The following is a 13,734-nucleotide window of genomic DNA, read 5'->3' on the forward strand; positions in this document are numbered from 1 at the left end:
GAATTGTAAACAAGTTATTCGGGTCATGAACCAGAGGTCACTCAGAGGTCTGCTTTCCATTTCTGAAAGTAGGCTGTGCGATACGTAATAAAATAAAAAAGCTGACGAAATAACTTCAATACAAAGAAGTTTAAAATCTTAAAACTATTTTCCTCCAGGCAGCTTCTATATAACATCGAGATCCAAAAGCAGAGAACCACTGCGATTTTGTCAAACCATTATCTTGCATAACAAGGAGGAGGGAAAAGAAAAAGAAAAAATAAATAAAATACACGATTTAGGTGAATGAGAACGATGATCACAACTTGCCAAACTGCGCGCATCACAATTTTTCCACCTGAGACTGGCTGCAATGATTAGACTCTGTATTGTTTGTCTACAAAAAAAAAAAAAAAAAAAAATTTATTCGAGACAAAAAGTAATGGAGGATTCTTTGGAGATTCATTTTCCGAAGCACGAAGATGCTTCCAACGTCATCAAAGCAGTAAAACAAAATCGTTGGGGCTGTAACTGGATCGTTGCGTTTCTTGTCAGTACTCTGCGCAGTTCAGAGTACCCCCATTTGCGTGCGGAACACCCCGTACTAAATTACAGGTTATCAGCCTTCATTATTTTCACACAGCAATAAGCAGGTGACGACCACAGCGCGCACAAGCTACGACAGCAGAGGGCACTGCCTCGTCCAGGTGCGATCGTCAAGTCCAAGATGTCGCGGACCACTGCCACAGTTATTCGCTTTTCACCGCGTGTTAAGATGCGCTTCTTACGGGGCCCCAATAGGTCACGAAGGTGGAAGGAAGGCAACTATTTTAATTGGCGTCCCATTTTTTGACAAGTGGCACACCATCGCGGTCTAGAAATCTGGTTGGTGACAACGCGTTCGAGAAGTAATGCATTACCTGGGCACGTTTTGTAGTTCACGAAAACAGAAAGTACACGCATTAATAAATATTTCGTACGATGGAGCGGATGCTCGTGACCACATTAAAACAACGCTGTCAGTCACTCGGGTCACGGGTTAAGGACCTTTGGAAACAATTGAGGGCTATTCGCAAGGAGCGACTTCAACGTGCGACGATGAAGGCATCAAAAGACCTTACGCACGCAAAGGGATATCTTCGAATGGGCACTCCAAGTTAACACAAACTGCATTAATTGTTTCTTCATTTAGGCGTGGAAAGTGTACGACGAATTGTGCCATGGAGAAGCTAACCGAGCACTGAGAAGAGTTTTGAATTTTATCAGAACTGCAGCTCTATGGTAGCTTTGTCAAGTGATTGGAAAAAGACATTAAGTCTTTTTACGCAGTTTCTTATGCTAAATTGATACTGGACTGTAAATTAAATAAACTGCTCTGAATACATTTAAAATGAGTGACGTACCAAGTAATTGAATCTGACTTTCATAAATTAATAATGGGCTCAGTTGATACACCTCACCAACTAGGTATTGCTGGTTTCGAACACCGCCCTTCCCACATCCTCTAAAAGTTCAGTAATTTCAATATAAATTTAAGGACTAATCATTTGCATAACTATAATTTCATTCGGGTATTTGGAACACTTAGAGAACTAAATATTGATTTCTTCTTGAAATATTAAAGAAAGACATGAATTTTGCAAACTATAAATGTTATGTTATGCAACTCCTTATAAATTAAAAACCACGTGTCTGGATTTAAGAAATGGCTATTTAATCTTGAGGCTATTTCCATATTAATACAATAACTTTATACTGAATTCATTTTCAACTGGGCTTTTCCCACCAGATTTATAATTTTATTGCTCAAGTAAACAGAGTACAATCAATATCAAGATGGCCGCCTATTTCCCAGCTGACATCTATGCTATTGATTATACTCTATCGCGGGCATCTGCATATTTATTTCTGTTACTATGGCTTTTATTTTTATTAAAAGTTTTTATTGGTTTTCTTTCCTTGAACAAAGATGACGCATAGCACGATGTAGTGCCAGCAGCCAAATAAACAGTGATTGCGCACCGACTTTTGATCGTGTACAATTTCGTTTGAAGGAAATGGCGCAGGATCGAGTCAGCTCAAAGGAAATACGACTTCACAATACTTGTAGAGAATATGTTTTCGCTACTTGTGAGATTGTAGTTCTGCCTCCTGGCGTCCCATTTTCACATATCGATAGTGCAACCCCAAATTGAACCTGGTGCGCGTAACTCGTTGATTTTGAATATTTACAATACGCCTGCGAGTTCTATTTTGGCTGCTAAAGAACAGCAGTTCGGGGTTGTTTATGTTGTTGTTGACCACGGCGTGGATTAACGCGTGCGTGCTGTTGGTTTGTTTTGGATAAGTGCCAACGCAACCGAGGCCACGAAGCCTGTAAAGAATATAGCGTTGGTTCTTCTAGTAGAGTGGTTCTTAATGGTTTTCAGTCTCCCAGAAAAGTATTTTTATCGGCTTTTTATAAAATTTAAGTGATATACTTATTTAAATAACCTTAACGCACCACCTAACCTATATTGAATAATACAACTATTAAATATAAGGAAAATATATTTGATTTGCAAATATTGTGCCAGGTTCGAAAAAAAGGCGGTTCATGAGAGGAAAAACTAATTAGTCCAAAATGCTTTGTTCTCCCAACAAGGAATCCACAACCCCCTCCCCATTTTGGTAATTGGGCCTCACAGACAACACATTCAAGATGAGATTTGCTGCATCGAAAATAGGGCACAACAAGGACCCATTTATTTCTAGGCAGTACGGATGTCTCCTTTAGTTAGCTTTTTACGCTACATTGAAGGGGGGGGGATCTATGATGTTAATATGCGTTGTGAAACCCCAGTCACCGTGGAAAGTAACGCCGGGATCTTGCACTACCCTTATCTGCATTCCACCGCTATGGCATTTATATGGGCTTCGAGCAACTCTCAGTTCGACACAAATGAGGCTGCATCTCACAATCTCGCTAAAAGGCCTCCAACAATCCCCTCCATTTTCTTCTCGCCCCTTCATTGGCTGTTGTAACAGCGGAGAAAGCCGACATGGATGGCCTTTAAGAGCGGCATTTCATTAACCTACTTGCTGGGAACCTGGAATGCATTTTTTGTCACGAGCTGCTTCCTTACACCACCAGAATATGTAACTTGCGCGAGGCCACACTGAACATGAATGTTGTGCAACGCCCCTGGTTTAGTGTAATTAAATGCACACTCCGCAACAAGTGGATAATTACGCGAATAAGCGAACTAATAACATAAATGAAACTCGAGTAACTCATGTTTTATTTACTCTTTTCAGCGAAGAGATCTGAAATTGTTGAGGTGGGTTAAAGGGACTGGAAATCTTTAAACCCAGTATTCCCTGGAAGGCAGACAGTCAGGATGTAACGCAACGGAAAGGAAAGATGCATTTGAAATAATTAATGAGTTTGGTAATTTCTACACAGACCATAAAATAAGCGGTACCTTTCTTTCAATTAAAAATATCAAATTTGAGTTAAAAGTGAAACGTCTAAAGGCAGCAGAAGGAGAATTGACCATGAGGAATTTCGTGCCTTCATGCGCAGACAACCTTGACCTTGGATTATTACAATCAGCGGCAACAGTCTGCGAAGAATGTAAAGCACGTGACGGACGAAATGGCGGATGTTTCAGTCGCATGTTTCATCCAATCCTTCCAGTAAAGAGATCTGAAATTGTTGAGATGGTTAAAAAGGATTGTAAATCCCTGAATCCAGTATTCCCTGGAAAGCAATGGCCGGATTATGCTCCTTAGCACAACAGAAGGCATAGATGCAGTTGAGAGATACTTGGCTTACTAATGGACGCAAATGCGCCTCTCAGTTATTCGATTGCTTGAAAGTAACGAATCTAGAAGTTCGGCATTTATTCAGTGTTCAGTAATAAACCAAGGGACATTTTCCCGAAAGATCGGGCATCAGGAATGAATCATCAAGCAAAGAGCACTTTGGTTCCAAGTAATCTCCAGATCTATCCTACAAGCAAATCTGGGCACCACTCTCTGGAGGCATCTCATCATGGCAAGAAATGTTCTCACGCTTGCACTGCTTCTAACGGGGCGAATTAGTGTTCTATCGGTATCCACATTAATCTCTGGCCCGAAAAAGGCAAGAGAAGGCACCCCGATTCCTGTCACCCTCTGCCTCTTACACTGTCAAGCATTGATTCCCTGAGGGACATGTTTCCAGCCAATTCTTCGGATCTTCAATAAATTTGGGATACACTCTTATAGGTTCTGTGAAGACAAGCTCTACAGGAAGGAAATCCTCAAGAATTGCTACCAGATGATGAATCTATGATATTCACCTACTTCTGGACCTGACTGCTTTTTTTTTTTTTTTTTATTACTTGCCTATTTGTATATCACAAAGACTGTTTTTGTCTGCACGCAATTGTATGTTTAATCCTGTAAATGCCTCGGATCGAGTATGCATGTAATCTTGTATGTTCTACATGTGTTCCTCGCTGTTTGTTTGTTTGTTATTTAGGAGCATTAGCAACTAAGGCCATATTGCTCCGGGATATGCGGTGGTCATTTCCTGACCTTTCCGCATCCTCCGTATTTGGTGGTAACGGGCTCGAACTCCGGTCTAATCAAGAAGCGTATGCTACGCACTGCTGCTCCTGTCCACCTGGCTACGGAGGCGCCTGTGTTCCTCGCACCTCAGTCTGTAAATACTCACACCTTTCTGGCATAATGCCGTCCCGGGGTGACCCAAGATTTATTGTGGTAATAAACTGATTTTAATAATAGCTAGGGGAGCTTCGCTCCCTGCTCACCAACCCTGCACACGCTTTTCTACGTAAAATGTAGAGGTGTACGGAGTAAGTCAAATCTTCCTGTCGAAACGCACTAATCGATATCTAATCAAGAAATGACCTATGTAAGTATTTACCTGCGCATTTGTAGTGACGCAATTGCCCCGCCCACTTGTACCACGTGACCCGCATCTCCCATTGGATATCCCACCACGCAGCAATCTCAAGGTGGAATAAATACCACTATGTAATCATTTATCGGCGTTTACATAGGCCACTTAGTAAAAGGCCTATTGCTTCAGGTTCCATAATGCATGAGGAATATTGTTGCATCCGAAAGAGCAAGACTAAAATATTTACAAACTATACAAATATTTAAAATATTTACAAATATACAAACTATACTGGGTCCCTTCATAAGCTGACATTACAACGGCACATCAAATGACGCCGGGCGTGGCCATGTATTAGACAGTGAAGCACGTGAACGTTATGGAGCCAGTTGTCTTTCAATGAAAGACAACAATGTAATGATTTACCTGCGCATTTGGAGTGACGAAATTGCCCCGCCCTCTTCTCCCATTGGCTCGAATAAATATCACTAGGAGGAAAACTTTTTAATGTATAGAGAGATAATAATAAAGTAAAGTTAGTGGCTGATTGAATTATTAGAGAAATTGGCAATGTTTTCTGTAATCAAGACAGATGGAACAGAACCTGATCGTCTCTACTAGGTGCTAAAATCGATAATGTTACTAATCACATTTCAGTTGTTAGGAGGACTAAAGGACGTATGGTTATTCGTGTGGCAACTAATCACTTAACACAAAAACGGACCTATGTCTGAAGAAATACGAGTTCATGTTGGGAAAATGGCACAAGATAGGGCAAAATATTACTGGGTTTGCAACTCTACCCACACACGATATCGGAGACTATACGATCAAAGCCTTGAGGATTAACTCAAGGTTTATGGGACTTTGCAAGACTTATGGATTAAAAGTTTTTCGCATCTAGGCCTTCCCTAGTTAATAGAAGGAAATTATTTTGCAAGGACAGAATTTACTTGAACAGAAGAGATGTAAGGATCGTTGATGTCATAGAGGAGGAGGGTTTAATGGTTCAGGGTAACTGCGAAAGTCGTTTGACCGAAGTCTAATAACACTCAGGATACGGAAGCTTATAATAAGACCACCCTATTTGGAGTCTTATTAGAGACTTGTGCCCTTTTCGAGAGCGTTTGTGGGATACTTAGTAATTCTATATAGACAGAAAGACCCAATAATACAAGAATCTCCATCAGTTACATGGCACAGAGAAAGATTTGGGTCTTTCTGTGTGGCATTTACTAACCAAAAACAAACGGAACTTAACCTGGTCAGATTGACTAATGCTGATATTCCAGGCAAATATGGGTGCCATCCTGAGATAGGGGATGATGAATTTCATTACGGTCAGTACAGTATGTTAGAGGAAACTGGGAGGATCGAAGAGGATGGGAGAGAGAGGAAGTTATGCTGCTATCAAAAGCTGCTTGAAAGCAACAAGATAATTGATAACATAATGCGGGTAATTGCACAAATAACACGCTGACAGACTGATCAAATCCAGGCAGATGTTGAGTCCGTGTAGCGTGGGGTGATTAAGCAGTAAAGGAAAGATGATGGCGATGTGTCACAAGCCAAATGAGTATAAATCTCTTTAGGCAACTGGAGTGGGCAAACAAGAACGAGTGCATAGTTATTATGGGCGATTTTAATTTCACTTTTATAGATTGAAAAACATGGACGCAGTACTCATAGTGGGAGAGGTTTGAGTCAACTACAGGATTGCTATTTATTTCGACGCGTTAGAAGAAGTACAAAGGAAGGGGGGAGGGTATCCTTGACCTAGTTCTTACCAAGGATGCAAGCGGTGTCAAAAACGACAGTTCATGGACCAATAGCAGAAAGTGGTCATAATGTCATAAAATGGGTAATAGCCAAAGAAACTTCGGTCAGAGAACTTTAATTACAGAAACGGGGACTACGATGGACTCAGGTATTTCTTGAGTTCTGACGTCGCCGAATGATCAGAAGCAAGAGTGCAGTGGCAGGCACTCTGAGTGGACCGTGGTTCAAGTTCATCACTGATAAATACGATTGTATTCATGGTTAACTCCTCTCACCCGGTGGTCCTACCAGAGTGGAAACAAGAACATGTAATTGATACTAATGCATCATGAGAAGTATTGGGGATTCAATCCAAATATCTCCCATAATGCTCAATTCCAGTTGAGAAGTATTACAAAAGGAAGACGCCAGAAAAGGATTGCAAGACAACTGAAAGACTTAATTGATCAAAAGAAAAAAGAATGGACCATTTACAGGCTTTCGTCGTGATACTGCTTCATACGATAACTATTAGCATAAAATGCAATAAAACGACTTAGGGGTAAGCCTTCAAAAAGAAGAGTATGAAAAATCATTGGCGAAGAGAGAGAGCTAAGAACGGAGAAAGAGTTCTACTCGTATATGAATGAAAAAAGAAAAAGTAAATAATGCCCCTTGCAAGATCAAAATGGTGGAATAATAAAAAATACAGTTGAACGAATATTTTGCAATCATCATTACTACTGAAACCACATTAAGCGAAGGAAGAATTATGAAACAAATAAGCGACCTGATGCGAAAACATTTACATCTCAGAGAAGCACTTATCTGAAAAACTCCTGAGACAGAGCGTGCGAACCTGTCGGGATGAATGGCATACACCCAAATACAATGAAAAAGTCGTTGAGGTTAAATTAAAGAGGTTATGAGGTAAGATGGATGCATCTGACCATTAGTAATGATAATGAGATTATCAGATCCAGGTATTATTCCCTTGAACTGGAGAAGTGCCGATATCTTCCCAATCCATAAAGGAGGGGGGCCCAAAGAAGTGAAGACTAATTACAGACCACTGAATTTGACTTTGTGATTTGGCAAGTGCGTGAAATCTATTGTTAAAGACGCAATAGTCATTTCGACAAGAATGGCATCTTAAATGGATCTCAGTACGTGAAGGGGAGTTCTTGTCTGTCTAACTAATCTGGTAAATTACTTAAAGAGGTTTTAAAGCAGTCGATGCGAGAAACAATTGTGACATTAGATTGCAGTGGATTTTAGGAAGGCTTTTGATAAAGTTCCTCAAGTAAGGCTATTGTATAAATTAGAGCAGGTTGGAATAACAGGGAAGACCCAGCAGCGGATTGCGATTGGACAGGAGACAGACAGGGGCCATAATTCTTTTGTGTTCAGACCTCTCGCGTTTCTTATTTTCCAAAACGATATTATGGGGGAATAAATGATATCGGGAGAGTTATTAATGATCCAAATCAACATGAATGGGCTAAAAAATGACAGTAACCAAATGCAAGTATTGCACTTTCGGAATAGAAACTCAGCAGTAGCTTACAGATTAGACGAGAGGAATTATAGGATGTTCAGGAAGAGACACTTGGAGATAATGACACGTAGTTAAGTATGCATCGTAGGAATATAGGACGACGGTGCGACCACACTCGGCATATTATATACAGGACCGCACGTTACATCTAAAGAAAAATACAGAGCTTCTGGCGTAGATGCAAAGAGGGGCAAATAGCATTATTTGTACGAGGTACGGCTTAGAAGATACGGTCCGCAGGGTTCAGAAATATGCACCATTGGGGGGGAGAGATTTGAAGTGTATAAGGCCCTTAGGGGGTTTAGTAAAATTAATGAGGGCCAAATCTCTTCACTAGTGAGTGAGACAAGACCCAGAGAACACAGCTATAAAATCTTAGGGAAATTAGATCTTATGATGTTTACCTTCGGGCAGCGGGTTGTGGAAAGTTGGAACGAAAAAAAAAAAAGGGGGGGGGGGAAAGAAAGAAAGAAAAACTCTTTGTTTATACTCTGGCACAGCCTTGGTCAGAGGAGTTTACATTAATTACTTTGACAATGAATACAATCACTTAAGTATTTGGTAGTCACGCGAGCTTGAGCCACGGTTCACTCAAAGCGCGTGTGCCTCTGTCCCCTGGTGCATGACCACCCTGTTAAGTCCAAGTTGCTTGCAAGGGTGGCCAGGGAGCACACCATTTTGTCAAAATTCAAGTAACAATTGGATAGACACTTTTTAAAGATGGGAATAATGTTAGACAGTTATTTTTATTATTATTATTATTTTATGGCAGACTCGATATGGAATAAGTTCACTTCCTGCATCATTATGTTAATACTAAAGGTGCACAAAATTTCATCTTACGAAATCTGATTATGAATGCTCCAAGTTCCATGCGGCTGTCTTACCTCCAAAAGTAGGCTAGAAGTGTGGGGAGGGACGATTATTGTAATTATCGCTGGTAAGTTTGCAACCCATGCCGGTAACACGCGAATGCAAGTTAACAGCATGAATTCAGAAGAGAGTGGAACTTTGCGCTTCACTTTTTGGTCACAATCTTCAAAAGCTTGGATCGATTATCGTAATATAAACGTTAAACTCATCTTACCTTTAGTCTCACCATTTATTATCTCGGCGAAATACCACGCGAGAAATGTAACAGCGAACCTCCCATCTCGACTCGATCACTAAAATCCATCGCGATAAAGTAAACATCGCAAGCGCGTAATTTTCCCCCAGTAGCGAAGCACCTCGCAAGCAAAGCGAGACGAACGTATTATTAATTCCACGCCTCCCGCAATATTAATAACAGCACTCCGCCGCCCTCCAACAACAGAAAACTACGGCCGAAATTTATGCAACAGTCGCACGATAAGCATCTCAACTACCGGTTCTTACCTGTCTACGTGAAACTGTGGTATCTGGGGCAGCACGTACCACAAGTCCTCCCAAAACTTTCGACGCACGTTGATCCGCTACTCGATATCAATCTGACGGAGTCCACGGCAACTATTATCGCCCTCTGTCCGGGCCCACGTCGGAGCCTGCAGCTTTTCTCACTGGCGGCGCTAACCTTCCCCGAGCTCCGATAATAAAGGACGGTGTACCACTACGGAATCGAGTCCAGTCGGTAGCCGAGCGTCCAACGAAATAGGCTTAACAGGTTTCCGTCACGCATCGGCGGTTACATTAAAACACCCCTCAGCCCGTAGGCCCATTTGGTCGAAGCAAACAAACAAAAAAGTTGCGGGTTCATTTTTAGAGTTGGGTAATGAGCAACACTCCATCGCCACGCAACTCTACAGACAACTGTAAATTAAAACTTCAATTACCGCGCAACACAGCGTCGTATCAGGTCTCCGAAGCATTTTTTAACGCGATTTTCATCGGCCGTGACAGGCAAATTATTGCCGACATTCCACGACCAGTAGCGACGTAGGTAGGCCTACGGCACCAACGCGAGGTGCAGTCGTCTGCTTCTTTTGAGTATGCGCGTAGAATAAAGTTTCGATGATGAAAGCAATAGCCCGAATTTCCATACGCTAATTCCTGCTTCATGCAGCGCCACATCTACGTAGTGGCTGTTCCTGTTCTGTATAGGCTCTTCCCATTTTGTATTTCCTCCCTGCTTCATGACCGTTTTCATTATTGCTCGTTTTTATTTTTAAAAATATTTCCGATCATTTTTTTTTATTTTGAAATGATAACTGTATATTAAAAAGGCGTATTATTTTATATAACAACGAGGAATATTAAGAAAACCGGGAAAAAAAGCTAACTCGATAAACTTTCTTTTTTTCACTTCATGTTGAAAATACACATTCAATAATTTGTGAAAACAACGAACCTTCGGTGAGTTCAAATAATTCGACCTCGAGCTGGGGCGGTCACAAAAAATTGATTTTTTATACTGTAATACAATCGACGATTGCACTGATGGCTGATTGATTGACAGTTGGAGAACTTCATGGGTGCGCATAAAAAAATTAAGTATAAACAGGCGCATGGTGTGGTCATTTTGGGTCATTAATTTTTTTTTAATAAAAGTTTTAAACCGTATTTTGTAATTTATTTTTATTATTTTATTTTAACATTCTACAGATACAATTAGGAGCGTATGTCTTCCTATTGGCAACATATAGTTTTATATATATATATATATTTTTTAAGTTTTCACTGGTTCACTCTGTAAGCCACGAGTCCACTCATAATTACCGTAGGGTAATATAAATTACTATTTATTATACTCTTATGGAGTATGTTACTAAGTATATTACATACATTTGTGTGTATTGATTCGGGTTTACTTCCTCCCTGCGATTAGATTCGAACCACGCGCGCGCCTTAGTTTAAGACCGACCTAGTTTATGGATGGTTATTGGACAGAATAATAATTTCCACGAGGTTTCTACGGATTTCACAGATTCACGACTAGCGCGTTTATGCATAGACGCAGGCCTAAAATGTCAAAATTGTAAATATACATCCAAATAAAATAAAAAAAAAACTATATTATTAGTGACCCAAAAAATCCAACAGAGTCATAGTATCCCCATAGTAAAATCCAGCAGAGCCATATTTGGTTGCAAGAGAAGATTATATATTCTTTTTCAACGTTCTAACGCGTGTTGGACGACCAAGCTGTCACAGTAGCTGTAAGATAGAGAGAAAGCAAGAAATAGCACTGTATTAGCAATTATGTGGGCGTGAATCACGATCATTCAAAGTGCGTGGATGACATGTTTATAAGGCTGAATTTCCGCGTCGTGAGCTATAGCAGATCACAAAGATGGCTGATATGGCCTCTTGGTGAAATTGTTATGTGTGCCGATGGCATAATTTCTGGATTTTCTTGATGACTGAATGAATGGACTGATGAGTTACGCACGTCGATATGTTGTGAGGTATTCGTGGCAGGGCTGAGGGTGAAATGCTCAAGAGCTGGATTTTTGTCAATCGAGGACTGCGTTTCAGGTATATTATCACGTTCTGCATGGGAATGCGATATGTTTACGGTAGATCGAATTCTGCAGCTTTTTCACAACACAATTTTCCAAATTTGATCCGCATGTTTTCAAGAAAAGAACTTTTCAAAAAGTTGATGTTAGATGAGGAAGGATAACAGCCTTCCTCACTCTAACATCAACGTCTATTTATGCAGCATTGCTTTCTCGACAGACCTTTTGCTGACCTTGGAACATTGACTACTAGATTTCAAACTACTCCAGCTATGTCCTTTTACACGTGAGGCAGGAGTGCTGGTGCCTCTGGTTTTGGTTTTGGCTCCTGGTTTGGAGATTGAGGGCACGCACACGTTTAGTCTTTCCTTCCTAAGACTGCGGTAGAAATATAACGCTACACCCACTTCTGACCATTTTACAGAGCATTTGTCACAGAATGTCATGGTGAGTTTGACTCCGCCGTGACACTCTGATTCCTCTCGAAACAAGAAGTTTCGAGTTTTGAAGCAACATATGATGAAACACATGTCCGTAAGTTCAATTTAGGCACAGAAATGTCATAACCCGGATCTTTGACAACCTTTTAAGATTGTCAATGATCCGGGATCGACTTAATCGAACAACTCATTTCTGATCACCCAACTGTTTTTTTTTTTTTTTTTTTCGTGTAGCTCATTCATAATTACAGTGCAGATTCGCTGGTACTCCCCCCCCCCCCCCGCAACGTACAGCCTCACTAGTTACCAAAAAAAACTGGTCTGAACACTATTTAATGCCTTGAAGATGCAATTACAGTTGTCCTACACGGAAGGTAATTGTGCTATGCAAATACACTCATGGGCCAAAACATAACTTCCACCTACCTAATAGCGCGTTGGACCGCCTTTCGGCCGATAACTGCTTGCACGCGGCGTGGAAGGTGTCCTCAAGAATCCTGGACAGAAGGACGTCTCGGAGTTCGGCAACGGCGAGAGAGGCATGGGCGCGAAATGGCCACTGCCGCGTTCACCGTATCCCAAAAATGTTCAATGGGATTGATATCGGTGTAATCTGGCCAGAGGCGTAGCTAGGTTTTCGGGGCCTTTGCCAAATTTGTGGCTACGCGCCTTTTTTCGATAAAAGGTAAAATCATAATAAATACAGTCGGACCTCTGTTCAACGAGCTTCTTTATAGCGAATTTTTTGAATTCCCCTTAGTAATTACATTTAAAATGGTTTATTTTATGAAAACCCCAAACACGAAAGGTATTAAAACCTATAGTACTTAGTGCCGTAGACTGTAATTTTCAGGAAATACGTATGAAGGAAGGTTGTTCCAGAAATAGCAGTTGAAGGAATAAATGAGGAAGAAGAAAAGTTTGTTCTGAGAGTTTCAAGTTGGCCAATAAGTGGATGATGACTAATTGTGGAACGTGTGCTGACTGCTTTGAAGAGAGAGCGTAATTATAGAAGCCAATTCAGAAGAACAGTGCCCATGGAAGTATCTATAGAAAAGACATGCAGCAGAAACAGAACGTCTATGAGACAGAGAGTGAAGAGACTTTCTTAGAGATGAGTCATTAATTAACCTAACTGTCCTCTTTTGAATGGAATCTTGAAACATAAGAGAGGTTTTGGGGGTACCGTCCCAGATGTAGGACAGTAGGAACAATATTCCGTGTTAAGGCAGATTTGAGATTCGTACAGAGTGAACAGCTGTTGGAAGAAAAGTAACGCCCAGAGCCAAAGAGAAAATCCAGTTTTTTAGATGCGGAGGAAACAATATTTGTAATGTGCTTATACCAAGAGAGAATAGAAGTCAGGGTAATCCCCAAAAGAGATATATGATCTTGCCTAGAAATCGGAATGTCACCAAAGATAAGCATAGGAGCAGAAGAATCCTTTTTTGCGATATATAAGACAAGACTGAGTTTTAGAAGGATTGAAATCAACTAAGTTGTCTTGGCCCCACTAGAATTTAAGGAATTGGTAGTGGATATTCGAGAAGTTAAAGCTGTTTGAGCAGAACAAGAATTCTCAAACTGGAAGGTGGAATGCTATCATCAGAAAAATATGGAGAGGATTACACAATGGAAGCAGGTCATTAATATACAAGAGGAAAAGAGTGA

At 40.7% G+C, this 13,734-nt stretch overlaps 1 protein-coding gene across 1 annotated transcript in view; it reads right to left on the bottom strand.

The window, feature by feature from the left end:
- Positions 1-9,948, bottom strand: part of LOC150087616 (uncharacterized) — a 142,838-nt gene extending 132,890 nt beyond the window's left edge. The window contains exon 1 of the mRNA XM_090369827.1: positions 9,564-9,948. The gene's annotated coding sequence lies outside the window, so the exon portion shown is untranslated. The remainder of the gene's footprint in view (positions 1-9,563) is intronic.
- Between the last annotated feature and the right edge of the window lie 3,786 nt (positions 9,949-13,734).

This window comes from Mastigoproctus giganteus, chromosome 3 (assembly GCF_048544385.1).
Source record: "Mastigoproctus giganteus isolate SK-2022 chromosome 3, ASM4854438v1, whole genome shotgun sequence".
Taxonomy (NCBI): Eukaryota; Metazoa; Arthropoda; class Arachnida; order Uropygi; family Thelyphonidae; genus Mastigoproctus; species Mastigoproctus giganteus.